Genomic DNA, 11,601 nt, shown 5'->3' with positions numbered 1-11,601 from the left:
TAAAATTTCTTTGTAGTAATATTGGTTAACTGTTTGTCCAGGAGGCACCCACTCTTTATGAACAATTCCCTTGGAATTCCGTGAGGCTGATGGTCGTCCGCTGCGGTCTTCATCTTCAACAGTCGTTCTGCCTTCACTAAGATTTTATGCCAACGAAAACTTGAGCTCTTGACATAACCTCCTCTCGAAAAGAATTCTGAAGCTTACCGCAAGTTTTCGTCGCGTTTTCACCCAATTTAACGCAAAAAGAAATGGCATACCGTTGCGCAATGTTATGCGGTTCCATTTCCATGACGAGAGACACAAACATGGGTTAACTTATTACAGCACAACTCATGACTGAGCAGTTGCATCGATGTGCCGCTTGGACTAGAACCTTGGACTATGCAAGCCTGCAGGGTTGCCACATCTTGCAAAGAAAATCAGTCTCATTACGTTATTGTCGCACCTCTTAAGTCAATCTCGGCAACAACCTTGCCACAGTGGATACACCGAAGTCCTGTCGGGTCCATCCTGGCCGCCATGTGCTGTTGCCATTTTTCGGGGTGCACTCAGCCTCGTGATGCCAACTGAGGAGCTACTCGAGCGAATAGTAGCGGCTCCGGCAAAAACCCATCATAACGACTGGGAGAACAGTGTGCTGACCACACGCCCCTCCTATCAGCATCCTCAGCTGAGGATGACACGGCGGTCGGATGGTCCCAACGGGTCACTTGTGGCCTGAAGACGGAGTGCATCTTAGTCTATCTGAGGCATGTGCTCCATAGAAAATACAAGCGAATATACTATAGTTGACGCTGCTACAGAACCCGCTAATCTTGAAGCTGCTATTGAAGTGGGCACTCACCAATCGCTCGCGGCGCTGGTGTCTTCACATAGGGTCTGCGTTCGGCATTGCCGTACCTGAGGCGTCGCGGCGGTGTGCAGAGGAGCAGCTGGCCATTAGGCGCGCTTTGTGCCGAGTTTACGGGCGCGTTTAGGCGGTCGATGCGGGCCGCCGCCGTTAGCTCCTGCCGCCGCCTCCGCCCCCTCAGATAGCATCTGCCGTGCGCTACTGGCCCGGTCGGCCCTGCCGCCTTCCACTTTCCTTTGTCGCCGCGACTGAATGCAAATGAAGGACCTTACGCGCCCATTTACGGCAGCCGCTGCTGTGTCGGAACAACACTTTGTCCGGTACAGCCAGTTTCAGGTATCCAGCATGGCCGACACAATCGAGCCGCACAAAGCGTCGCATCAGAGTCTGATGGATAGCTCTTGTGAAGATTATAAACGCTCATTGATTACGCAAGATATAGTTACAGCTCCGAGATGGTGCGCCGCATCCGCTTTCACATACTACAGTTGTCATAATACACCCTTAGAAAGGCACAATCAGACAGGCGAAATCTGGAACTCGCATATCATACATAATGCCAATTAGGTGGCTAAAATGATTTTTTTATTTTTTTTATTTTTAGGATCATCTGTTTTGTGATTGATTTGATGTGGACGGCCTCAACATGTTCTTTCTCCTGTGACTGCTTCATTTCAGAGCACGATATCGAAGTGCCTATGTTATTCTGAATGCAGTGCGAAGTTCCTCTGGAACTTTTCATCATAATTCAGAGTAATACATGCGCTACAATATCGTATTTATCCGCTGACACCGGGCAAGCGGCTATCAAGTAAAATGTTTCACCTGTACGGGAATATACATAATGGATGTACGAGAATGAGTTGGTTCAAATGGCTCTGAGCACTGTGGGACTTAACATCTGAGGTCATCAGTCCCCTACACTTAGAACTACTTAAACCTAACTAACCCAAGGACATCACACACATCCATGCCCGAGGCAGGATTCGAACCTGCGACCGTAGCAGCAGCGCGATTCGGGACTGAAGCGCCTCGAACCGCTCGGTCACAGTGGCCGGTGAGTAAGAGTTCTAGACGCATGGTTGACGACATACGGATGTTTGGGTATCCCTCTGAGTCGTGCACGGATAGGCAAATTGTAAGTCGACCGCTCGGGAAAAGCGGGAAATCCCGGTTCGAGTACCTGTCAGACACAAATTTTCATTGTCATCGTTCCATTCTTCAGCTGATAGTTGTTGACATTCGCAATTGCGAACACATCTAATGTTATCACAGAGTAGTACTTACACCGACGTCCTCAGCTATTTCTTGAATATATTCCAGTCTTTGTCTTCCTCTACGCTTTTTACCCACTACAGTCCCATCTAGTATCATTGTAACTGAGAGCAACCCTACCTTCCAAGCTTTTACCCGTGAGTGCATACCACGTTACGAGCCGTGCGGGGTAGCCGTGCGGTCTAGGGCGCCTTGCCACGGTTCGTGCGGCTCCCCACTTCGGAGGTTCGAGCCTACCTTGGGCATGGGTGTGTGTGTTGTCCTTAGCGTACGTTACTTTAAGTTAGATTAAGTAGTATGTAACCCTAGGGACCGATGCCCTCAGCAGTTTGGTCCAATAGTATTTACCACATATTTCCAATTTTCCAGGTTATGACTCCGATATTAATGCCCTGAAATTATTTCCCTAGGTGTCAGATTAGAGCTGTGAATGACCAACGACAAATTCTGACTACTTTTAATTAAATGTGAGGTAGTGAGCAAACATTGATAGCCGAACGGAACAATATGCGGGTATTAGGGAGGACGACGGTTCAAACCCTCGCCCCGTCATCCAGATACAGGTTTTCCGTAATTTCCCTAGATCGCTCCAGACAAATGCCGGGATCCTTCCTTTGAAAGGGTATTGCCTATTTACTTCCTCCTCCTTTATACAATCTGAAATTCGGCTCCGCTTCTATTTACCTCCATGTCGACGGGACGTTAAACCGACTCTCCATTCCCTCCTTCTTTACAATATGCATAAAGTAAATGCAGATTTTCAGCTGTTCTAGTGCAGCTTATCAATGTATCCTCACAGAGGAGGTACTTGCCACGCAGATGTAACTGCTTACTGCACTTTCTCATACGTATCATAAAGAAACCGATATGTTTGGAAGCAAAACCCAAAAGCATTCATTGCTGCGCTACGTGTCCTGAAGTTCACTGCGAATTAAACTAATGTTGAAACTTCCTGGCAGATTAAAACTGTGTGCCGGGCCGAGATTCGAACTCGGGACCTTTGCCTTTCGCGGGCAAGTGCTCTACCAACTGAGCTACCCAAGCACGACTCACGCCCCGTCCTCACAGCCTTACTTCTGCCAGTACCTCGTCTCCTAGCTTCCAAACTTTACAGAAGCTCTCCTGCGTTTCAGAGTAATGTCTTATACTAGTAAACATCTTTGGGCAAGATATGCCGTCTTTGCGTGTGCTAGCGTTCTTTTTATGTTGTCTTTGCGTCAGTCATGTGTTATTTTGCCTTCGAGGTATACTTAGGGCTCCCAACTTCGACGACAAGCTTGACACTGACCTCATTTCTACAATTTTATGCTTTACTTATTACTATCTTCTTCCTTCGATTTACTCTAAATGCACAGCCTGTGCTCAGTAGACTGTTCGTTCCATTCAAGAGTTGCTGTAATACTTCCTCAGTTTCACTGCAGATAGCAAACTCATGAACAGTCTTTTCACTGATATCCTTTCAGCGTGAAAGACAAATGCTGAAATTTGGATATAGATACTTCTCGTGGGAAATTGCGTGAACTGAATCGTCTTGTGTTCTGATGGGCTACTGCAATAACGATGTAGAGTGATTATCCTCTGGCACCAAAACTTTTATTTTCGATTAATAATTACTACTAAATTAATATTCCAATTTTGTTCTTGGTAACATACTAGAACTTAGAAACATTGCGTATTCATTACGTAATTAAAGAATCATTTCAATGTCAGCTTTAAGGAAACAACTGAATTACTAGAGAGAGCCGAATTACTATACCTGTCATCGGAAGTGCTTCAAGCCAAACGATTCAGTTCGATGCCGATTCCCATGTAAGACGATAAGGAGAGCGCGTCTAAGATCGGGCATCTGCAAGCAATGCATATTATTTAAGGAGTTCAGTAAAATGTAATATTGATTTTTGTGCTAATAATATTTGTTACTCAGTTCTTAATGTGATGGAGAAATGTATTTTTGACTCACGAGAATGACTGGCTTTGTGAGTAACTTCTGTTGGTGTGCGTATGTTTACGCAACATGGTTGTTCAGTCTATTTTACCTAAAGGAATGTTTATAACAAAAAATTAACTGACATCGCTATAAACTACGGACGTCATTATTTCGGTGGGAAAGTCCCTTAGCATGTTTCTTTGTAGTTTCATTATAGCTTCACAGCAAAAAGAAACGTATCTACATAACACCTCCGTGCTGGGACAGCATTACTTTAACACGCCAGGTTGGTAAGAATACTAGAAATGCTGTGTCTTATGACCACGTGGCAAGAGGTAACTAGGATCCTTACACGTGTTGCTACTCCATTACAAACACAGGTGCCTTCTGTGCTAACACGAAGAAGGGAATCGCACAATAATTCACGCTGCGAACAGTTGAATAACGATTTAAACGCCTTTGTGGCCTGTTTCGAGTAAACGAAAGCAAATGTGGATTGTGGAAGCTGATATCTGTCAGCCAGATTCGCAATTAAAGACGCGATAGTGAAATGTTTCTTTGACTCACCAAGTATTGTACTGAAAAACCTAAAAATCCGGATTTCGTTCAAAATGTTCAAATGTGCTTAGGTAATCGGTCCATAGATTTGCACACTACTTAAACTAACTGAAACTAACTTCTGCTAAGAAAAACACAAATACACCCATGCCCCGTGTAACAGTCTGCGACATCCCACTTCATTAGCATCAGCCGGACAAGGGAATTGTCGTGCGTCGCCGTTAACGCAACAGCGGCTACGTTTGAAGTGGTGCCGTGATCAGGAAACACTGAATGCTCACGAATGGCGTTGCATTGCGTTCAGCTACAAATCGCGGTTCATCAGTACCCCAGATGATCATCGTCTGCGAGTATGGCAGAGTGAAATAAAATGAAGCTTAAAGGCATTCGTCTCCAGACCGTGACTGACGGTTCTTGTATGTCTGTTGGTGGTATTTTGAATTTCACCATGACAGAGGAGGCTGATTTCAGTCACGGTTCTGGATGTTTAGAGGGGCTGTTGTTTGCTTTGGAGGTATTCAAAATAATATTGGCCTTAAAAATTTTAATAATCGTGACGTCATTACTTACCGTAGTTTGCCGGCCAGGGTGGCCGAGCGGTTCTAGGCGCTTCAGTCCGGAACAGCGCGACCGCTACGGTCGGAGGTTCCAATCCTGCCTCGGGCATGGATGTGTGTAATGTCCTTAGGTTAGTTAGGTTTAAGTAGTTCTAAGTTCTAGGGGACTGATGACCTTAGAAGTTAAGTCCCATAGTGCTCAGAGCCATTTATTTTACCGTAGTTTTGATACTGTTGGAATGTATAACAGGGATATAGGTTGGTCTTACTTTTATCCTATGATGGCTTTTGCTGTTTGGACACGTGAACATTGTAAGGTGGACGAAGATGAAGCTCTTCATGTATGGTGTAAAGGTCGCGGTGTGCGTGTGAAAATGTGAATTTTATTAGTGGTTTGACTTTCTTTATCATAAATAAACATCACTTTCCATTGCTTTGGAGAGACACAGCGGTGTTACTCCTGGCATGGTGTGGGAGCCATCGGTTATGACATGTCACAGCTGCCAGTGATTGAGGGAACACTGACGGTACAATGGTACGTCATCGACATTCTGCGTCCTCATGCGACAGTATCGTGGTATTGCAAGTAATACATCTCTATTTCCTACCAATAGCTCAATACATAGTATCAATACTAGGAATAAGAGCAATCTACATATAGACCTAAAATCACTTACCTTGGTCCAAAAAGGGGTCCAATATTCAGGAACACACATCTTCAATAAATTGCCAGAAACCATTAAAAATTTGGTTTCAGATAAACCACGGTTTAAATAGAGTCTGAAAGACTTTATGGTACGCAACTGGTTCCATGCAACAATCGACGTACCTGTCAGGTACAAGATGTTTGTGATGATCTCTGCCGTACACATATCGACACGTATACCTGTTACGAATCTGTAAAACTTTCATCGGAATGAGAATGAACATCTCTTTAAAATACATGTAAACGCGATCATCTCGATTATCATACAATTTCCTTTATCATCTATGTAAGCAGTTGTATGTCACCTGGCTCATCCAGACTTCCGAAAGAGGGAAAGTTGGGGATTAACGTCCTGTCGACATCTAGGTCATTAGCGACGCACTTATGGGTCACAGAGGACACTCCTTACAAATTTTAATGGCACTTAAAGGACTGGAGAAAAATATGGAAACACTGCGAGAACCGCATGCCTGATCATAAATGCACATGTTAGCGAGCTCTGTAAGTTTCGCTGTTGTATTCGGCCACAACAGCATCGTGCAACGTCCTCACTACGTTTCAAGTGTCAGCCGTGATCAGAACAGTCGTCTGTGTCGGAGCTAAGTGAATTCCGCCGTGGGCAAATTGTTATAGCTCGTGTGGTGGGTCCTTCCGTAACCAAGGGAGCCGAAGTGTGTGGTGTTTCAAGAGGCACCACACCGAAGATTCATGCAGTATGCAAGGAAAGCGGGACATCATCATCTTCTGAGTCACAACACGGAAGGAAGTCAAAATGGTTCAAATGGCTCTGAGCACTATGCGACTGAACTTCTGAGGTCATCAGTCGCCTAGAACTTAGTTTTGAGGCGGCGTTCGTAGCGACAAGCAATTCGCTGTAGAAACGGCTTACGAAGTCACCGCCACACTTTTAATAGCGGGCCGACCGGCCCGCTGGAACAGTGAACAGAAAGATGAAAACCCAAACACTCTGATTAAATAAAAGTCGGTACTTATCTTTATTAACGAAGATACAGAAACACAGTAGTGAACTCCGTGTCTACAGAAATCTGTCTAGTTAGAGTCGGAGCGGCTAGGTCAGCGTCGGCTGACGACAAACAACAACTCTGCTGCGATGAACACACAACTGACTAGCAAGTACACAATTCGGTGGCAAGTATACAACTGAGCGGCGAATACAGAACTGTCCTAGCGCTCGCGACTCCAGCGCTTAAGAAACCAGAAGCCAGCGGTGGCGCGCGCAGACTTGCGGCGATTTCCTGTCTCGCTGGCGCTGCTTACGCGGACGGCGTCCGGACTTTGATGCTGCCAACCTTTTGGCAGCGGGCTCGGGTGGCATTACTGGCTAGGATATAACACTTAGAACTAATTAAACCTAACTAACCTAAGGATATCACACACATCCATGCCCGAGGCAGGATTCGAACCTGCGACCGTAGTGGTCGCTCGGCCCCAGAATGTAGCGCCTAGATCCGCACGGCCACTCCAGCGGGCGAAGTATGTGTTGATCGATTGCATCAATCCATCTCTGAAGACGATTTTGACCAAAAATAGGAGGACGACAGCTGGAAAATTCCCTGTAGAATTGAATGTCGCACAAGAAGGGAGCCCCAGAAGCAGAATATCGCAGGGCGACCAGTCATCAGTTATGCAAAAGCTCGCAACTGGGAAACGTGGTGCCGAAGACATAAAACCTTGACTTTGAGCAATAGAGGAAAGTCATTTAGTCGGATGACTATTGGTTTACACTGTTTACATGGCGAGGCTTCGGTGTTGATTCAGGCAGTCATATTGTGGTTTTTCATAGGCCTCATAGCCACGATACAAGCTCGCATTGCTGCCAATGATTATGTGACTATTCTGGCTGATCAGATGCATCCTGTGGTATAATATTTGATACCCAGTGATGATGCTGTATACCAAGACGACAGGTGCCCTGCTCATAGAGGTCGCGACGTCCAGGACTGATTTTGTGAGCGCGCGGATGATTTGTCGCATCTCCCCGTTCACCACAGTCATCAGGTCTCACAAGGGGAGGCCACGACGTTGGGATTACGGATTTACTTCAGACTTTGTACACCTTTAGGAAGCCATTAAAACAACGTACACTACTGGCCATTAAAATTGCTACACCACGAAGATGACGTGCTACAGACGAGAAATTTAACCGACAGGAAGAAGATGCTGTGATATGTAAATGATCAGCTTTTCAGAGTATTCACACAAGGTTGGGGCCGGTGGCGACACTTAGAACGTGCTGACATGATGAAAGTTTCCAACCGATTTCTCATACACAAACAGCAGTTGACCGGCGTTGCCTGGTGAAACGTTGTTGCGATGCTCCGTGTAAGGAAGAGAAATGCGTACCATCACGTTTCCGACTTTGGCAAAGGTGGGATTGTAGCCTATCGCGATTGCGGTTTATCGTATCGCGACATTGCTGCTCGCGTTGGTCGAGATACAATGACTGTTAGCAGAATATGGAATCGGTGGGTTCAGGAGGGTAATACGGAACGCCGTGCTGGATCCCAATGGCCTAGTATCACTAGCAGTTGAGATGACAGGGATTTTATCCGCATGGCTGTAACGGATCGCGCAGCCACGTCTCGACCCCTAAGTCAATAGGTGGGGACGTTTGCACGACAACCATCTGCACGAACAGTTCGACGACGTTTACAGCAGCATGGACTATCAGCTCGGAGACCATGGCTGCGGTTACCCTAGACGCTGCATCACAGACAGGAGCGCCTGGGATGGTGTACTCAACGACGAACCTGGGTGCACGAACGGCAAAACGTCATTTTTTCGGATAAATCCGGGTTCTGTTTGCAGCATCATGATGGTAACATCCGTGTTTGGAGACATCGCGGTGAACGCACATTGGAAGCGTGTATTCGTCATCGCCATACTGGCGTATCACCCAGCGTGATGGTATGGGGTGCCATTGGTTACACGTCTCGGTCGCCTCTTGTTCGCATTGACGGCACGTTACATTCCAGATGAGCTACGACCCGTGGCCCTACCTTTCATTCGATCTCTGCGAAACCCTACATTTCAGCAGGATAATGCACGACCGCATGTTGCAGGTCTTGTACGGGCCTTTCTGGATACAGGAAATGTTCGACTGCTGCCCTGGCCAGCACATTCTCCAGATCTCTCAGCAACTGAGAACGTCTGGTCAATGGTGGCCGAGCAACTGGCTCGTCACAATACGCCAGTCAGTACTCTTGATGAACTGTGGTATCGTGTTGAAGCTGCATGGGCAGCTGTACCTGTACACGTCATCCAAGTTATATTTGACTCAATGCCCAGGCGTATCAAGGCCGTTATTACGGCCAGAGGTGATTGTTCTGGGTGCTGACTTCTCAGGATCTATGCACCCAAATTGCGTGAAAATGTAATCACATGTCAGCTCTAGTATAATATATTTGTCCAATGAATACTCGTTTATCATCTGCATTTGTTCTTGGTGTAGCAATTTTAATGGCCAGTAGTGTAATACGAAAAGTGATAAGGTGCACTACTCTGGCAATTCCGAGAAAATAACAAGAAAAGTCTTACATGTCCATAATAAGTAGTCAAATAACATGAAATGCAAAAAAAAGAACCTTCATGGTTTTTTTAAAGTATATTACCTGTCAAATGTCATATAAATTAAATAATACGACCAATGATGAAAAAAATAAATTAATAGTTGAAGTCTGAGCGGGAGCCGAACCGTCGTCTCATAAACGTCCATTGTACGAAGCTCGAACGCTAATCACACGACCACCACGAACTCGAACGTCCGTCACCTACCACAGATACATCAGTTACACAATAGACGCGTAAAACTTCTCTTGCGACTTTCTCGGAATTGCTAAAGTAATGCACCTTACTATTTCCACATTACGTTGTTTTAATGACCTACTGAAAGTGTACGAAGTTTAGAGTAAATCCGTGATCCCTACGTCGTGGTCTCCCCTTGTGTTACTGCGCCTTTGTGGTATACTTTGGCGACAAGTGTGCGTAAGGCTATCCACCTCCATCACCGTTACCTGAATTTTACACTGTTTCGCTGGAAGAATGGTGTAAGATTCCTTTAAAACCATACAGTACCTATATTTATCCATTCCGAGTCGACTGAAAGCTATTTTGAATGCCGAAGGGATTCCTATTTCGTGTTGTGATTTTGGTGTTTCCATATACCTGACCATCCCTGTCTAATGAAATGTATAAGATACAAGTCTTTACGAGGAGGTCATTACTTTTGAGCTTGATTCAATCTTTTTTCACGCGCTCTCATGTGATGGCCTCTACATTTATAGGAATGAGCTACGTATGTGTTCGCTTCTATATTAACTCATGCATATTTAGCAATAGCCCCATGCTGTAGCCGGTGTGCCCGAGCGGTTCTAGGCGCTATAGTCTGGACCCGCGCGATCGCTACGGTCGCAGGTTCGAATCCTGCTCGGGCATGGGTTTGTGTGATGTCCTTAGGTTAGTTAGGTTTAAGTAGTTCTAAGTTCTAGGGAACTGATGACCTCAGAAGTTAAGTCCCATCGTGCTCAGAACCATTTGAACCCATGCTGTAAACACTGCTTCTTTAACTTAATATTTTCCGCATTCTTCTATCTTGAGTTTAGCCTTCTGCGAGGATCCGTAATAGTGGATAGTAGAAGTGACGCTGGACTTCACAAACAACTTATACAGGTAATTGCCTGCTGACTTCCAGGGGCATTTTCTGTATTTCATATTAATACGTCCGTAGTTTCTGGTCTAGTGGTAAGCGTTGCAGCATCTAGGCACTGGAATCCCGGGTTCGATTCCCAGCCGGATCGCAGACTCTCGCTCAGGGACTGGGTGTTTGTGTAGTCTCATTAGCGACGCGCGAGTCACTGAAGTATCCCTAGGAACGTATACAATACATCAACTTGGATTATTTTGTCAGTGTTCAGAAATTCGTGGAGCAAGTCATACTTTTAAACAAGTTGCAAAAGAAAGAACTTCAGTGAACTTATCCATCAAATGATTATTTAAGATATTCTAAGGAGTTAGTTAAAATAAAACATTAGAGTGGCCCCAAATAGGAAGACTTGCAGTGGGCCCCAGTCTCGTAGCCAATAATGCCATACGATCATTGCATTTTCATTTCAAATAAATATCGACCGAATTAAAAAACTGAAAATACCGTCACATTCTCTTCATTAACAAGGGTAATCTTATGTTAAAGGTGTAACACACTAAGACAAGTATTAACGACTATATTAACTCAGTCTTTGATAAAGGGGGTACTCCCAACGAACTTTATACATAATTTTAAATCTTAAAGAAACTTTTTCTCGCTGACTCTCCATCACATTATAAAGAAAGCAAAAAAGTTTATCACTCACTACATCCTCGCCATTTTTGCATTAAAACTTCAGCACGACGTATGACGTTTTAATCTCTTATTTCTTTCCTCCTGACTCTACTCGCGAAACATTTTGCAGACAGTGTCCATATACTACCGAAAGTACCTGCAAATGTGTATCATACACGAGGCACAGATATGACGTCATAAACAGTGAAATGCGTGAAAAACTAATTTTTTGCTTGATACACAGTGCAAATTACATAGCTTATGCCCATCCAATGTTTGATAATCAGAGCGGTTAGCGACTTACTTCAAACTATAAACCTAAATTCAAACTTTTTGTAAACTTTCGCTACGGTCGCAGGTTCGAAACCTGCCTCGGGCATGGATGTG

General features: G+C 45.0%; 1 non-coding gene across 1 annotated transcript; it reads right to left on the bottom strand.

The window, feature by feature from the left end:
- Nucleotides 1–3,098: 3,098 nt before the first annotated feature.
- Nucleotides 3,099–3,173, bottom strand: Trnas-cga (transfer RNA serine (anticodon CGA)). The gene has a single exon. It is a non-coding gene; the product is annotated as a tRNA-Ser (tRNA).
- Nucleotides 3,174–11,601: the final 8,428 nt, after the last annotated feature.

Source organism: Schistocerca serialis, chromosome 1, assembly GCF_023864345.2.
Source record: "Schistocerca serialis cubense isolate TAMUIC-IGC-003099 chromosome 1, iqSchSeri2.2, whole genome shotgun sequence".
In the NCBI taxonomy this organism is placed as follows: Eukaryota; Metazoa; Arthropoda; class Insecta; order Orthoptera; family Acrididae; genus Schistocerca; species Schistocerca serialis.
This window is presented reverse-complemented; position numbering and strand designations above follow the sequence as displayed.